The sequence below is a fragment of the Nesoenas mayeri genome (genome assembly GCF_963082525.1).
Source record: "Nesoenas mayeri genome assembly, chromosome: W".
In the NCBI taxonomy this organism is placed as follows: domain Eukaryota; kingdom Metazoa; phylum Chordata; class Aves; order Columbiformes; family Columbidae; genus Nesoenas; species Nesoenas mayeri.
In genome coordinates, this window is record NC_137553.1 from 6,963,302 (window position 1) to 6,980,697 (window position 17,396).

The window sequence follows — 17,396 nt, forward strand, 5'->3', positions numbered from 1 at the left end:
AAAAGGCCAAAGTTAGCCCTGCTAAAGTCCAGGGTTCCAGTATTGAAGACCTGCTCGAGGCCTTCATGCCAACAAGTGATGGTAAAGTTACATTCAAGTCTGAAGTTGCATTTCTTTCTCCTTAGTAGGCAGAAAATGATGATACTTACACAGACGATGTAAATCATAACCAAAAATGCAAGGAAAAGATGGAAGCTGAAGAAGAGGAAGCTTTAGCTATTGCTATGGCAATGTCAGCATCTCAAGATACCAATAATTCCCCAACTGCAGTTTGAAAATGGTGAAGATATAATAATTCAGCAGGATGTAAGTGTACATATGGTAATTTAGCATGTCTCAACCGAAGTTCACTGAATTTATAAAGCAGTGCTGTTGTATTTCCAAAGTTATATAAAACACAAAGGGACTCAATACCCTCTCCTAGAAGTTGGAATATTAACAGTCTGTCAGTTGAGGGTGCTAACAGAATCCATCTATGGTTATTAACAGGTTTGGAGACAGTATTTGGAAGAGAGATATCATATCATGTACCGACCTTTAAAATGGCAAAGAAGAAAGTGTAGAAGTGGGGAAACAGGAAATGATAACAAAGTTTTTAAGCAGGAGTAGAAAGAGAAGATGTGAGATACTTCAGAAATCAGAAAAAGCATGTTCATTTGCAAGTAGACAAAAGCATAAAAAATAAGAATAGAAAAAGTAAGGAGTATTGTATAAAAGTTCACAAAATAGTTAAGTGTATTGACTTGAGAGTAAGACAGGTGCTGGAAGCTTGTGAGGCTGCATGCCTACAAAAGGTAAGACTTGGTAGAGTTACTGGAAAGAGGAATTAATTGTTGGGGTTTGTGATCCTTTGCATGAGGTAACAATGTGAAGCATAAAATGACAGAAATAAATTAAGTAGAAAACATAATTTTGTGTTTACTGTAGGTGCTGACTGAAACCTTGACTAGACATGAGATCAGGAATAGAAAAAAAATCTTTCTCCTATTTGTGTCCTTACATCTTGCCTTTCACCTTCAGGTAATAATATAGGGGAGGCATTCTGTTCTTACATACAGTAGGAGTGTGTGTGAGACCAGAACACGCTGGTGTTCTGGTGTGAACTGAAACATGTATAATATGTAGTACAAATAACTGTAAGGGAGAGGAGAGGCATATAAACTTGGATATTTCATAGCCTTCCAGAATGTCTATATTTTAGATGCATGTTAGTAAAAATGAAGTTGATTTGGAACTGAATTTGTAGACACCAGAAACCCTTCCTGGACATATCAAAGCAAAACACCATTACAGAGAAGATGCAGAATGGCTTAAAGGTCAGCAAATTGGTCTTAGAGCTTTCTCTTCCTGTTACCAAGCTCAAGATGTAGGAACAGGGACATTGATGGCTGTAAAACAGGTAAATACTTCACTTTCTTGAATATATTGTGCTTGTTCTTCAATATTTCTTTGAAATATTAAATATAAAAGCTCTCTGCTCTCACAAACTTCTGTTCCCTACTTCCTCTTCTCCCTGTTGTGTGTATTCACGATACATAATACAAAATCTTTATGTCCATAGAATTAACATAATATTTTCAGTTTCTTTTACTTCTTAAAAGAAAAAAAAATACTTTTTTGTATGCCCCTTTTCTTTCATAGTTCTTCAAATGCTTTTTTTTTTTTTTTTAATCAAGTTCACAAATCAGTGACAGAGATAGGAATGGAGTCCAGGTCTCTTGTTTCCAAATTGATGCTCTATTTGAAAGATAGCTATTAAAAGTAATTTCCCCTTGTCAAGATTTTTTTTCCTAAAACAGCTTAAGCAAAGGAAATGTAGTTTAATGCTTGTTTCCTCTGACCCAACCACCAACTTTGAGGCAAGTATTTTTAATATTTGTAATTTATTAGATACAAAAATATGACTGAGAAAAGAGGCCCAAATGCACATGCTTTGCTCAAGATTTTGGAAGGTTCTACATGTAAATCTTCCACACTTAAGGTGCCCTAGGTCTGAATCAGTGATATCAACATAGAAGGAATTTTAGTCCTAACGTTTTCTTATTAATTCCAGAATGAACTTATATCTATGGAATCAAGCAATTTCAAAACATTTAATCAGGGAAAGAATATCTGTCATCAGGTATTTCTCCTTTGAAACTCTTTCTTATGAAAGAGTAAGTCCTTGAGGCTCCTTCTGGAGAGATGATGACGATTCTGAGGCCCAGGGGAAATTCTCTGCAAGATACTATTATTTCAAATTTAGTATGGATCAGAGCTGGGGTTGGCTCCAGTTCCATTGCTGGACTTCTGATCAGCTTTTTTTTTTTGCCCATTGACTTTCTGGGATAAGAGGTTTAGTTATGAAACAGGTAGTATGGTTAAACTGGTAAAAAGTCTTACAAAAAACATCACTGTCAGAATCCTGTTTCAGGCCTTATCTTTCTTCCTTTTCTTCAACATCTGAAAAAAAAATCCTAGTTTAAGCAGAGGAGAGTGAAGTTTCCCTATGCCACACTTGGAGAAATTTTTGTTGGTGTTTCTCCAGAAGATCACCATTAATTTTCTATCACGGTCTCACATGGAGATATACAGTCTCAGCTGAAGGGACTTGAGAATCCTTGCTATTTCCAGATGGTGAAAAGGGACAGAAAACCATCCATTCTTGTTACTGTACTGAAGGGGGATGGTTATAGGACTGGTAATTATGTAAGGTAAATCTGAATACCATATTTCAAAACATATGTCAGAAACATATCATCTGAGCAAGAAGAGGTAGTTGAAGCACTGAGAGAAGAAATAAGGATGATGAGTCATCTGAACCATCCTAACATTATTCGAATGTTGGGGGCTACATGTGAGAAGAGTAACTATAACCTCTTTATTGAATGGATGGCAGGTAAACAACTGCATCCCAAAGAAAATGAAAGTATCGGTTGAGTCTTGAACTATGTCGTTTTATACTGCAAAATATTCCATGCATCACTTTGCAAACTTATATTTTTATTACTGTTGGCAACCAGTATAAAGCTTTACTTTCAGAACAGTTTAAGTAGTATTCTTACTGGCATATTTTTTTTTTATTTGAATTTTCCAAACCTAATCTGTCATACAATTAAAGTAATTGGAAACCCTGAACAAAAATTCTAGTATTACCTCAATTTCTGATTTTAAATGAGGAGTTATGCATTGGGATTGCATGGCAAGGTTTTGGCAGTGGTGGGGGCTACAGGGGGTGGCTTCTGTGAGAAGATGCCAGAAACTTCCCCTATAGAGCTAGTGCCAGCCAGCTCCAAAGACAGACCTGGTGCTGGCCAAGGTTGAGCCAATCAGTGACAGTGGTAGCACCTCTGGGATAACATAGTTAAGAAGGGGGGGGGGAGAGCTGCACAACTGCAACTGGAGAGAGGAGTGAGAATATGTGAGAGAAACAACTCTGCAGACACCAAGGGCAGTGAAGAAGGAGTGGGAGGAGGTGCTCCAGGTGCCAGAGCAGAGATTCCCCTACAGCCCATAGTGAAGACCATCATGAAGCAGGTTGTCCCCCTGCAGCTCATGCAGATTAACAGTGGAGCAGAGATCCACCTGCAGCCTGGGGAGGACCCCACACCAGAGCAGGTGAATGCCCAAAGGAGGCTGTGACCCCATGGAGAGCCTGTGCCCAAGTAGGCTCCTGGCAGGACCTGTGACCTCATGAAGAGAGGAGACCATGCTGGAGCAGGTTTGCTGGCAGGACTTATGAGCCCATGGGGGACCCACGCTCAAGCAGTCTGTTCCTGAAGGACTGCACCCTGTGGAAATGACACATGGGAAGGACCCATGTTGGAACAGTTAGTGAAGAACTGCAGCCCATGGGAAGGACCCATGTTGGAGAAGTTTGTGAAAGACTGTCTCCCATGGAAAGGACCCCATTCTAGAGCAGGGGAGGAATGTGAGGAGGAAGGAGCGGCAGAGACTTATGATGAACTGACCACAACTTCCATTGCCTGTCCCCCTGTGCTGCTCAGAGGAAGGAGGTAGAGAAGCCAGGAGTGAAGTTGAGCCCAGGAAGAAGGGAGAGGTGGAGGAGAAGGTGTTTTAAGATTTGGGTTTATTTCTCATTACCCTACTCTGATTTTGACTAGTAATAAAATTAATTTCCCTGAGTCAAGTCTGTTTTGTCCATGATGGTAATTCGTGAGTGATCCTCCTGTCCTTATCAAGACCCATGAGCCTTTCATTATATTTTCGCCCCGTCCAGCTGAAGAGGGGAAGTGATAGAGTGGCTTTGGTGGGCACCTGGCATCCAGCCAAGGTCAACCCATCACAAGTTAGAAACTTTGAGACACAGACACTTTAGTTGGAAACATAAAACTATTGCATTTTCCATGTACCTGTGTAATTTAAAGTTATTATTAAAAATAACTTTGCTAGAAAGTTTGAAATACCTGTCACTTGGTTTTTGTCCCAAGTATTTTCATAAAATTTGAGTGAGGTGACATGCAAAGGCAGATGAGAAGTAAATTTCTAATAACAGGGAGTAAGCGTGATGCTTTGGGAAAAACATGTTCAAGTCTTAAATATATAAAGTGGTAATTTTAGTAATGAATAGTGAAATATCTTCATTACTGTACAGAGCAGGTACAAGAAAGTTTATATAATTTTTTTTTAAGAAGGAGCTTTATTAATTTTATGAATGAGATTATATGTTATTGCAGTCCAGTTACCAAGACTAGAATTGGTGTTTTATACATTCTTATTTCTTGTAACAGAAAACATTGCACTTTAAATTACGTTCATTGGCAGAAACTGCTTAACAATGCCAAAGTTCTAGCAAGCAAAGCCTGAGTATATGTTATTACAAGCAATAGTGCAGAAAATATTTTCTCAAAACTAAGGGTGTTTAACTCTTAAGTATATTTTTTCTGAAATAGTATCAATTTTATGAAATAGATAATGAAATGTCAAAAATTGTCTTTACCTCATTCAAGCCCAAATTACATTAGAATACTTTGAGAGGCACAATGGAAATCCAAAATCTTGAGGATCTAGATGCTACTTTTGGAAAACAGAAGAAGATACTTCTTTTACTTGCTTGTATACTGGCTTCTATATATTGGTACTTAGATAATAACAAAAGTAAATTAAGATCCTCAGAGGGAACACTTACTGGAGGTGAGGTCGCACAAGAACATGTCCAGGTGGGCCTTGAATGTCTCCAGAGAAGGAGACTCCACAACCCCCCTGGGCAGCCTGTTCCAGTGCTCTGTCACCCTCACTGAGAAGAAGTTTCTTCTCAAATTTAAGTGGAACCTCTTGTGTTCCAGCTTGATCCCATTACCCCTTGTCCTATCATTGTTTGCCAACGAGAAGAGCCTGGCTCCATCCTCATGGCACTCACCCTTTATATATTTTTAAACATTAATAAGGTCACCCCTCAGTCTCCTCTTCTCCAAACTAAAGAGACCCAGCTCCCTCAACCTCATAAGGGAGGTGCTCCACTCCCTTAATCATCTTCGTTGCCCTACGCTGGACTCTCTCCAGCAGTTCCCTGTCCTTCTTGAACCGAGGGGCCCAGAACTGGACACAATATTCCAGATGTGGTCTCACCAGGGTGGAGTAGAGGGGAAGGAGGACCTCTCTCGATCTACTAACCACCCCCCTTCTAATACACCCCAGGATGCCCTTGGCCTTGCTGGCCACAAGGGCACAGTGCTGGCTCATGGTCATCCTGTTGTCCACCAGGACCCCCAGGTCCCTTTCCCCTACACTGCTCTCTAATATGCAATTTCCCAACCTATACTGGAACCTGGGGTTGTTCCTGCCCAGATGCAGGACTCTACACTTTCCCTTGTTAAATTTCATCAGGTTATTCCCCGCCTAACTCTCCAGCCTGTCCAGGTCCCGCTGGATGGCAGCACAGCCTTCTGGCGTGTCAGCCACTCCTCCCAGCTTAGTGTCATCAGCAAACTTGCTGATAGTACACTCTATTCCCTCATCCAAATCGTTCATGAATATATTGAATAATATTGGCCTCAGTACTGACCCCTGAGGCACTCCACTAGATACTGGCCTCCAACTAGACTCCCCGCCATTGACTACCACTCTCTGGCTTCTCTCCTTAAGCCAGTTTGCAACCCACCTCACTACTCTATTGTCCAGACCACACCTCCTCAACTTAGCAACTAGGATGACTTGGGAGACTGTGTCAAAGGCTTTACTGAAGTCAAGGTAGACCACATCCACAGCTCTGCCATCATCCATCCACCTTGTTACATTGTCATAAAAGGCTATGAGGTTGGTCAAGCATGACTTACCCTTGGTAAAGCCATGCTGACTGCCCCTAATAACCCTCTTATCCTTGATATGCCTTGAGATGGCATCAGTCAGCCCCTGACATTCGAAAGCATTTTCAAAAACATATGCCTGGCTGGCAAGCAGAGAATTTGCAGAAAGTTCTCTCTGTTGCTAATTTTGTGTATAATGGCCGTACAGAAGAACAACAACGTAAACTACAATTAGAAAGGGAGGCTGAGCGCCTTCGGCAGGAAAAAGAACGTGAGGTCGAACGCTGCCGGTATCGAAGAGATTTTTATGTTCTTTTACAGACAGATGAATATATTAGGAAGTCTAAAGACTTATGTCTTTGTAATGTGTATAGTTCCAGGTAAAAAGTAATTAAGTAACCAAGTATATTACTTTTTGCCTATGGAACTTTTAAGTGGTTTGGGGAGAAATCTAGTTATAAATTAGTAATATCAATACCAAGTTCCAATTTTAGGAGGCAGTGCTAATAAGAAATTTGCTAAATTGTATTTTTTTTATCTTCTAGGGGGTTCAGTTGCTCACTTGTTAAGTAAATATGGAGCCTTCAAAGAATCTGTTATTATTAATTGCACAGATCAGCTGTTATGTGGTCTTTCTTACCTCCATGAAAATCAGATAATCCGTAGAGATGTTAAAGGTGAGAATTATTTAGAATGTCTTTTAAAAAGGAGTATTCAGAAAGCAGCACCTATTTTGGCTTGAGACCTATTGCTTCTCTCAAGAGTGTTATTTCTATTCGGTTTGTCTAATCATACTTAAGAACCTTTAATTACTGAAATTAATCAGAGCATTCATAGTATGCTTGGGGATACTTGCTACCTCTGCCAATGGTGTATAAAATTTGCTTTTTGAGTTTGTTCAAATAAAATATGAAGTTGCCGTGTAGCTTTAAAGATTGTTAGTTAAATTCATTTAAATACCCTGAAATGATAGTAAAATCTGTGAATAAGCCAAAACAAAGAGTTCAGGTTTCTAACATATAGGAATATTATGATGGGTTTTCTTCCTTCATCCTAATTGAACGTAAACACAGTTATACTGTTTGACAAACAAAATGTGGACTTTATTGGGAAATACCAGTCTTACTAAACTTCTCTCTGTAATGTCACTATAGCTCTCCATAAACCGGAGAGATATCCAGATAAGTAGCAACATAGTGATGGCAAATATTTTAATATTTCTCCTTAAAACAGGAAAACTTTCAGTTGCTCTGTAATTCTCTTCAAGACAACTCGAAGTTACTTAAGGATGAAATAAATTTAAATTTCACAGGGAGCTACAGGCAATGAAAACCTCCAAGATTTTAGGTCACCATTTTCTTTCATTATTCCATCTCCAGGTATTGTTCCAGAATCCTGTGTTTGCCCTACTTTGAAAGTTTGATTGCTTCCCTAAATCTCTCAGACAGCCTCAAGCTGTGTGCAGTATCATTCAGGCATAACAGAAAAGTGACATTATTAGACTCTGTCCTTGATATTGTGGGTGGGGACCATCAACCTATTTATAGCTTTGAAACAGAGGGAGGAAGAGCATCTGTTCATCCTTTTGCCTTTAATAAAAAGCCAATTACCAGTATTTTTATTATGCTGTTGACAAGTGCCAATTTTCTAATTGACAGCACCAGACATAAATTAAGAATTGCTGATTTTGGAGCTGCAGCCAGGTTGGCATCAAAAGGAACTGATGCTGGAGAGTTTCAGGGACAGTTGTTGGGAACTATTGCATTTATAGCACCAGAGGTAAGAAACCAGTTTTGGAAGTTACTTCAAAATGTTTGTCTGTATTTTTTAAGCTAATTCATACAACCAAATAACAGAAAATTGCTGTAAATGCTTCAAATGTGTTTTAAATGTACATATTCTAGATTAAGAATGATTCCAACATGGCATTAATGATATTTCTTTCTTGCTATTGAAGTTGTTTTAAGTACTTTGTTGCAAAATACATAAGTATTGTTATTAAAGCTCAAATGACCATTTGGTCAAAAGCTAACTATTGTAAATTGCTTTGCCCCTCGATCAGGCATTTTATTTACTAGCTCTCTACACCTATATAAATCTTATGGCATTTACGTCACTGATCACCCTCTCAACCTGAAATGTTAATCAGAATGCACTTTATTCATGATTTTTTTTAATCTAAATTACTTAGACTTAAGAGACTTTGAAGTTGATAATCTGAATTTTGATCTGTCTGTTCACGTTCTGAGAGGCCAGCAATGTGGTAGAAGCTGTGATGTGTGGAGCATTGGCTGTGTTGTTATAGAAATGGCTTATGTTAAACCTCCCTGGAATGCAGAGAAACACTCCAATCATCTTGCTCCGATATTTAAGGTGAGGTACTTTGTTGCTACAAATATGCTTATACAGCAACGTGAATTTTAGAAAAGTATACAAGTAGTAGGGTTTTTTTGCAATGGCTCTTCTTTATATTGGATCTGTTAGTACAAAATCAGTATTGACGCCAACATAATAATCATACTTGCTTGTTTAAAAAAAAGGCTACCAACTTAATAATATGCAGAAAGAGCTCTGTTCTAAGATATAAATACAGACTAAAAAAATAGAGAATAGAGTTGATCTTGACTCTAGGCAGAAGATAGGTGTTTTAACTCTTTCTTTACAATCCTGTAAAATAAATGAGCAAAAGAATTTTTTCTACCGTAAAACATTTATGTGTGCATTCATATTTAATAGTGAGGAATGTCCTTTGGTAAAAACCTGATGTTCCATGTTCAGATTTTTCTGAAATATATTTACCATTATGCCATGCTATATATGAATATTATTCCCTATTCTAGATCATCTATTTTGGCATTCATGTTTCTTATTAAAATTAATTAATTGAACTGTAAGCATGAATAAAGAAAATACTGCCACAAGTGAAGAAAGTGATTAGCATCCTCACTAGCATGAGTGAAAAAAGTGTTTCCACAAAACAGAACTAGCACAGCAGTATTAAAATATGTTCTAATTAAGTACAAATCAGTTATCAGGGATGTAGTTGTCTTGGTTCTGTGTCTGTGAATCTGGTGGTGCCACCCTAGTGTTCTCAATTTTGCTTAATTTGATCTAGAGAAGATCAAAATAATTTTGGTTGGGAGTGATCTGCTTCTAAAAAGATTGCCCTTTGGGGCAGTAGCAGAAATACAGTAATTCTGCAAGAGAGCTTACCCAGCTTAATGTATCATAATGTAACATTGCTCAGCTTAATATATCTCAATGTTTGCTTTTACACTATGCCAATAAACAGTGATGGCAAGCAGTAGACTAAAGAATACCCTTAAGTGTGGCATAAGAGCTTTTCTTATGGCTTGTTTAACAGATGGTTACTGCAGAATCTTGCTGTAAGAGGAAAAAGGAGAAAGGCAGACTGTGAAAAGCAATAAAACATATGTTATTGGAGAAAGAAGCATAAAGGGAACTTAAGACCCATTTTATAAAATGGAAGCAGTAATGTAATCCTCAAACTGCAGTAGGAAATATGCTAAACTCATAACTACTCAGCTGAAAATTATTAGCTTGTTGAAGGTTTTTGGGGTAGGAGAGGGGGCTTAAGAATCACTGACTTCTAAAAAAGTTATTTTCCCTTTGTTCAGATTGCTAATGCAACTACTGCTCCATCAATCCCTTCACATCTGTCTCCTGGTTTGAGAGATGTGACACTTTGGTGTTTAGAATTTCAACCTCAGGACAGGCCCCCATCAAGGGAGCTGCTGAAACACCCAGTCTTCCATACTACATGGTAGCTACTTAAGTGTAAGGCTGATATACTGAAGAAGATGCTACTGAATGTATGATCATTGTCTTGCAGTGCAGTTAAGCAGCAGCTTGTATTATTCTGCTGGCCTTAATGACATACATCAAGGACATAAGGCCAGTGAAGGACCCTACTAAGTATGTGATTGACAAATTGAGATCTTTACCCAAGCTCAGTATGCAACATTTCACAACGTGTATGTAGATATGTAAACTGTGCCTTTTTGAATATCTGGCCCTATGTGAACACAAAAGCATTTGTCCTTAATCTGCATGATTATTTAGCAGATAAGTGATTTTTATTTTATTTGGAGCACTGTTTGAGCAATATTCGTAGCTGAGGGGCTCAGGATCTATTTTAATATAGCAATTACTGTTCCATTTCACATCATGTAGATGTAAGTAGAGAGTTCTGCAATTAGTTTTCAGCACTGATTAAAAGGAAATTCTGTATCTGTCCCTTTTAATTATTATATACAAAGTTCTCTGAGTAACAAATCCAAACATTGATGGATACTTTAAAAAAATTTTTGCCTTCCTTAAAGTAAGAGCAGGCAGTTGTGGTTGACTGTGCATTTACTGCTGCTCATGTAATTTCTTTTGAAATAAAAGTTTGGTTTATAGTTTTAACTTTCAGGGAAAGGTGATCTTTTAAAATAGTCTTTAGAAAAAGATGCAAACTGTGTCATGGAACATCACACTGACACAAGTTATAAAAACAGATTTGTTGGAAATCTGGAATAAAATAAAATGCCATCTTCAAGTCAGTGTTTCAGCCTCTGATAGTATAGGTTATTTATATATATATATATATATATTGCATAAAACAACTTAGTCTGAATCATGCTAAAAGTTGAGCCTTCTTTTTATATAGCGGTTTCTTCTGGCAAATCATGTATAGAAGTTTCATGTCAAAGGCCCCAAACCCAGCTCCCATTAAAGTTTATGGGAGACTTTGTCCTGTATTTCAGCGGAAGCAGGTGCCACCTGGGAGCAAATCTCATTCTTTGTGTAACAAAACTGAGGTCACATTCTCCACTGATAACAAGTTTTACCTGCTGTTTTCCTTCTGCTGTTCATCATCTATTTACTGTAGCCTTTAGTGATAATTTAATTTGGAAATGTTAAAAATATTACCATAAGAAAGGTATTTATTTTAACAAGAAACAAACTTGGACTTGAAAAACAAGTTTAAGTAAAATGTGAAGTAAAGCTTTACCTGTAGTGCAAAACTTGTGGTTTTAGCAGGTGTGTTTTTAAAGCTATTTTAAAAGCAGGGTTTTAGATTCTGATGCATGTAATGCCAAAGGAAAGTGGCAGCTTTTCTTTTGCCTTTTTAAGAGGGAGGATCTTTTTAAATCAAATGTACATTGTGTTTAATCAATTAAAAAAAATACTATTTATGTTTTAATTCTTCAGAAGTCAGTTGAATTGTTGGACTGAAAAAGAATTGGTTATTTTCAAAGACTCAGGACAAACTAAATAAGCTATATTACATTAAAAATGTGCAATACGAATTGGAAGTAAAACATCTTAAAGATAAGTTTATAGGGATGATAGTGCTCATACTAATAAAAAGCAGTGTCATTAGTTGTGAATGTATTTCTTTTGGAAACTTTACATTCCTTTGTTTTGAAAGACTGGCAGACTTTGAAGAGTTAAAAAGATAATACCAAAATGTGAAGTTTGGTAGCTCTAACTGTTTTATACCTGACTTTTTTTGACCACTGTAGAATTTCTCATTCTAGTAAGATTGTTTCCAAGTCTTTCTTAGGTGCAAGCTTTAAAGATGCCCTCTTGCCAATTCATATAATGGAAGATCAGTTGTCAGATTAATATTGTTTCTGGCAGAAATGTAAACTGTACAAACTGATGAACCTCAGCTAATCAGTATTACTTTGTAGATCACCATGCCGCCACATTTCTAACTCAAAATGCCTCTAGGTGTCCAAATGCATTTGTTTGAGTTTGTTTGTGTTTCCCTCAGCTTGCTGGTAACTGTGGTGTTTTTAAAATGCAGATGTGATGCAATATTCTTATTTACTTTTGATTAAAGCTGGACTGAAAATTGTATTGTGTAATTATGTTTTTGTGTTCTTAATGTTATTTGGTACTTAAACAGCAATAGACATTATTTACAACTTATTCCATGTTCTACTACCTCAGGTGTCCTATAGATTTTCTTCTACCGAAGTTCACTTTCACAATGAAATTATATTTGCTATGTGATGGATTCAAAAGACATCCAGGGCTTAAGGGCTAACTTCTATTAGTACCTTACTGTGCAACCAAATTTTGCATAAATCTCTGGGTTAAGAAATTTGGCTTTATTGTATCCTTTGTTATTTTAAATATATCAAGATATTTTAATTAAATTTTTACCCCATTGAACCAATTTTATATAGTATAATTTGTACATATTTTGGTGATTTTTCTCTATAGCAAATAAGTTTTTGAACAAATTTTGTCCTTTGCTTATTTTAATGTAAATATGTTCAGTTTAATGATGTGAATAAAATATTTCTGGTACACTTGACTGTTTATACACAATTTCGTATGTGTGCTGGTTTGGCTGAAAATGAGTTAATTTTCTTCATGCAATTAGAAACTTTTCTTTTTCATAGCTAGCACAGTCATTATTTAAAAGATAACACCCTGGAACTGAGTTAATGTTTTTAATTACTCTGGTTTGAGAGCCAAGGACATTTTGAGCACTCTGACCACAGGTCTGAGGCATCGAGGAAGGGGGACATAGATGGGGCAGACCTCGAGTGACATCCAGACTGATCAATAAGAGTATTCCATCCCATTGGCATCGTGCTTCATATTTAAGGAGAGTCAGGATCTTCTGCTCTCTCTCTTGCTCTTGGAAGCTCTCGCTCGCTGTCTTGCGTTCTTCATCGCTCTTTTTGTCGGAGCCAGGGGAGTTCGGTTTGGGACATTTAGTTAGGCCTTTTGCCATTTTGCAGAGGCCTCTGAGCCTTTTTGCATTTTTCCTTTTTTTCTCTCTCTGGAATTAGCTGTTTGGGACCAGGTACTGCTTCCTGGGACCAGCTGCTTGGTGTAGATGGAGTTCATGAGGAATTGCCTTGAGTATATTTTATTTTATATTCTATTTCTATTATATATATATATATATTTACTAGTAGTGTATTAGTATTTTGTTATTTATTAAACTGGGTTTATCTCAGTCCAAGTTTCTCCCTTCCCTTTTGATTCTCTCCCCTATTTGGGGGGTGGGAAGGAGGGTGAGTGAGCAGCTATCGTGGTTGTATTGCTAGCTGAGGTTAAACCACGACAGGCTTCTGAGGTGCCCAATGTGGGATGAAAAGTGCTAAAATTTGGCACAAAAAGAGGTAAAATTTTGAGATTTTGGTCTTCTTACTGCTGTGATGCACTTCCAGTTTTCACAGAATCACAGAATATTAGGGAATGGAAGGGACCTCGAAAGATCATCTAGTCCAATCCCCCTGCCAGAGCAGGAACACCTAGATGAGGTTACACAGGAAGGCATCCAGGCAGGTCTTGAATGCCTCCAGAGTAGGAGACTCCACAACCTCCCTGGGCAGCCTGTTCCAGTGTTCTGTCACCCTCACTGAGAAGAAGTTTCTTCTCAAATTTAAGTGGAACCTCTTGCATTCCAGTTTGTACCCATTACCCCTTGTCCTGCCATTGGTTGTCACCGAGAAGAGCCTGGCTCCATCCTCGTGACACTCACCCTTTCTATATTTGTAAACATTAATAAGGTCACCCCTCAGTCTCCTCTTCTCCAAACTAAAGAGACCCAGCTCCCTCAGCCTTTCCTCATAAGGGAAATGCTCCACTCCATCATCTTTGTTGCCCTACGCTGGACCCTCTCCAGCAGTTCCCTGTCCTTCTTGAACTGAGGGGCCCAGAACTGGACACAATATTCCAGATGTGGTCTTACCAGGGCAGAGTAGAGGGGAAGGAGAACATCTCTCGATCTACTAACCACCTCTCTTGCAACCCTGGACTTTAGCAGGTCTAACTTTGGCCTTTTCAAGCAATTGCTGGGGGAAATCCCATGGGCAAGACTTCTTGAAGGAAAAGGGACCCAAGAGAGCTGGGTTGCATTGAGAGATTGATTCTTTCACGCTCAGAATCAGAGCATCCCCACATGTAACAAGTCAAGGAAGGGAGCCAGGAGGCCTGCGTGGTTGAATAGGGATCTGTTGGGTATGCTCGAGCAGAAGAGGAGAGTTTACAGGTCATGGAAGCAGGGGCTGGCCACTTGGGAAGAATATAAGGCTGCTGTTAGAGGATGTAGGAAGGCAGCTAGGATAGCCAAGGCCTCCTTAGAATGACAGCTGGCGAGAGGGGTCAAGGACAGCAAAGAACTTTTTCAAATACATAGCAGAGAAAACTAATACCAGAGGCAATGTAGTCCCACTGATGAATGGGGTGGGTGCCCTGGTGGCAGAATATACAGAGAAGGCAGAATTACTGAATGCCTTCTGAAAAAGGTTATTAGGAAGGTGCTGGAGAGAGACTCGAACTCTCGAGGGTTACTCTGAGCAGTATTTATTGTAGAAGATTCGCAGGAACAGCAGGGTTGGATCACCTCCTCAGAGAGTGACAATCATACAGCAATATAGCTAGTCATTATATAGGGCTCTAACAGGTATTATGCAACTAAGCAAAATTTATCACTGTCTATCACTGTCAATGTCTTCAGGTTCCTTCAGTCCCAGTGGTCTGCAGGTTTCACTTCTTCCTTCATGTTCCACTTGGCAAGTACCAAACGAAAAGTCCTCGGGTTGCAGGGCTAGCTTTGAAGTTCTACCTGTCTCATTTGTTATCCATAGTTCATCAGTCTAGTACAGAAATCAGCAAACCTAAGAATAGCATTTATCAATGTCTAAGGGTACAAAGCAAGCATAAGGTAACCACGCTTGTGGTTCTGGGCAAGAGCTATACAGGAGACAAGCTGAGACTTGCAGCCTTAGCAGCACAGCTTATAGCACTGATATAGGCCTAAAATCCTAATTCCCTATTTTCCTATAACAGTCCCCCATTTTCTCTTTAAAATTTCCCAGTTTACTGGTAACGATAATAAAGCTTCTGTTGATTCAAGAGATTACAACAACAATTACAGAACATTGACATACATCGAATCAAGACAAAAACGATCACAATGACAATTACAATGACAATGTGGATGGTAGGGCGTATGAAAAGCAGCCTGTATATCAAGAGCAACATAAACTTGCATAAGAACAGGAGCAGTAAAGTGCGGTCCCCTATCAGAATCAATAATTTCAGAGATGCCATACCTCGGAATGATATCACGAAGCAGGGTCTTAACCACAATTTTCGAATCGTTCTTGTGAGTTGGAAAGGCTTCCACCCAGTGCGAAAGTTGATCAACAATAACAAGAATGTACTTATACCCCATAGAAGGGGGGAGTTCTGCGAAATCAATTTGCAATTTCTGGAAAGGAAAGTAAGCAGGTGGCTGCTTGCCAGGGACTGTTGTGACCTTTGTGACCCCATATTTCTTGCAAAGAGTACAAGAGTCAGTCAGGCGTTTTGCAGCACTGTAAACTCCAGGCACTGCCCACAACTGTTGGATTTTAGAGGCTACAGCTTCAGGGCCCCCATGAGTACGATCGTGAATCCAGCGAGTTAGAGGAAGGACATACCTCATAGGCAATAAGGGTTTATCACCTAGTTTCCAAATGCCGTCTTGTTGCGTCGCTTCCCAGCGTTTCCATTTGTTGAGCTCTTCTTCGTCCAGTTCATCATAAAGGGCAAGACCAACGGGAAAAGGAAGAAGAGTAGCAACCACAGTCGTAGCAGGAGAGACATCGTGGACTGCCACCGCTCTTGCCGCGGAGTCGGCCAAGGCGTTGCCATGAGCAAAAGAATCGAGGCGTTTAGTATGAGCAGGAATGTAAATAACAGCAATTTCTCGTGGTTCCATGTAGATAATAACTTTATCCGTCTGTGAACAGGTTAAGGTCAGGGTGGGCGAGGGGTACATCTTGCAAATCTTCTCTGGTTTTAGAATAAGTGGTAACAAATTGGACACAGTCATGCGGGTCGTTGGAAAGATGCACCTCAGGTAGAAGGGTAGATGGTACAGGTGGTGTAATTTGAAGAATAGTATTGATTCTGTCAGGATCAATCTTTCAAACTCCTCCTGCTAAAACAAAGCTCAGGTATTTTACCTCTGGTTCACAGAATTGTAATTTAGCTAATGAGGCACGATGACCGTTATGATACAGTCGAATGCAAAGGTGCTCTGTGTCAATTGCACAGGCCTCTCGAGTTCGGCTAGCAACAAGTAAATCATCAACATATTGAATCAGTGCAGACTTGTTTGGCAACTCAATATCTTGGAGATCATACTTGAGAATTTGCGAAAACAAAGTAGGAGAAGCAGTGAAGCCTTGAGGGAGCCGAGTCCAAGTCAATTGGCGACCTTCCCAGGTGAAGGCAAACAAAGGTTGGCTTTCTTCTGCTACAGGTATGCTAAAGAAAGCTCCTGTCAGATCTAAAACAGTGTACCAGTGCGCCCAAGATGGAATCTCGGTTAAAATTAAACTTGGATCTGGTACAACTGGATGTGGGGCTTCAACATAATCGTTGATAGCCCGTAAATCTTGTACAAATCGGTACTCAGGATCTCCATCCTCATCCAGTCGATTTTTACTAACTGGAAGAATTGGGGTGTTAAATGGACTCATGACAGGTTTTAGAATCCCTTCATTGAGAAAGGTTTGAATTTGTTTTCGCAAACTCGGTAATGCAACAGCTGGTATTGGATATTGCTTAATAGCAGGAGGGGGGCCTCCTTTAGTTTTAATAACAACAGGTAGTGCAGATTTTAAAAGACCAATATCTTTAGTTGTACGGCTCCAAAGTCCAGAAGGGACATTCCGCAATTCCCACGGAATGGCCACTTCTTTCTTCGGAGTATGATCTAAAGTAAAAACACTGCCAACAAAAATTAATTTAGCTTTATCTTTACCATAGGTTAATTGAGTGCCAAATTCTTGTAAAAGATCTCGTCCCAGCAAAGAAGTCGGTGCCCCCGGAGCAACAATAAAGCAAGCCCATGTAACTTTATCGCCTAAAGTAACAGGGAGCGGTTTAGAGAGAGCATGGTTAAGCACAGAGCCTGTAACACCCTTGATAGCAATCATTTCCTGCGATTTTTGCGGCACATCAAAATTAAGCAAAGAGAGAGTAGCTCCAGTATCTACTAAGAAAGAAACAGATTTTCCATTAACATCAGCTAAAACATGGCCTGTAGGTGAAATTTCTAAAGCCATTATACGATTATACAATGCTTACTGGGAGTAGCTATGACGATAAGGGAGTGGAGCA

The 17,396-nt window shown here is 39.1% G+C and overlaps 1 pseudogene across 1 annotated transcript in view; it reads left to right on the plus strand.

Annotated features, from left to right (window-relative positions):
- The window catches only part of LOC308051388 (mitogen-activated protein kinase kinase kinase 1-like), a 43,138-nt pseudogene extending 33,105 nt beyond the window's left edge, over positions 1-10,033 (plus strand). Inside the window, exons 15-21 of the transcript in view lie at positions 41-306; positions 1,247-1,399; positions 2,716-2,878; positions 6,791-6,922; positions 7,882-8,024; positions 8,487-8,618; positions 9,884-10,033. The product of the transcript in view is annotated as a mitogen-activated protein kinase kinase kinase 1-like (transcript). The remainder of the gene's footprint in view (positions 1-40; positions 307-1,246; positions 1,400-2,715; positions 2,879-6,790; positions 6,923-7,881; positions 8,025-8,486; positions 8,619-9,883) is intronic.
- Positions 10,034-17,396: the final 7,363 nt, after the last annotated feature.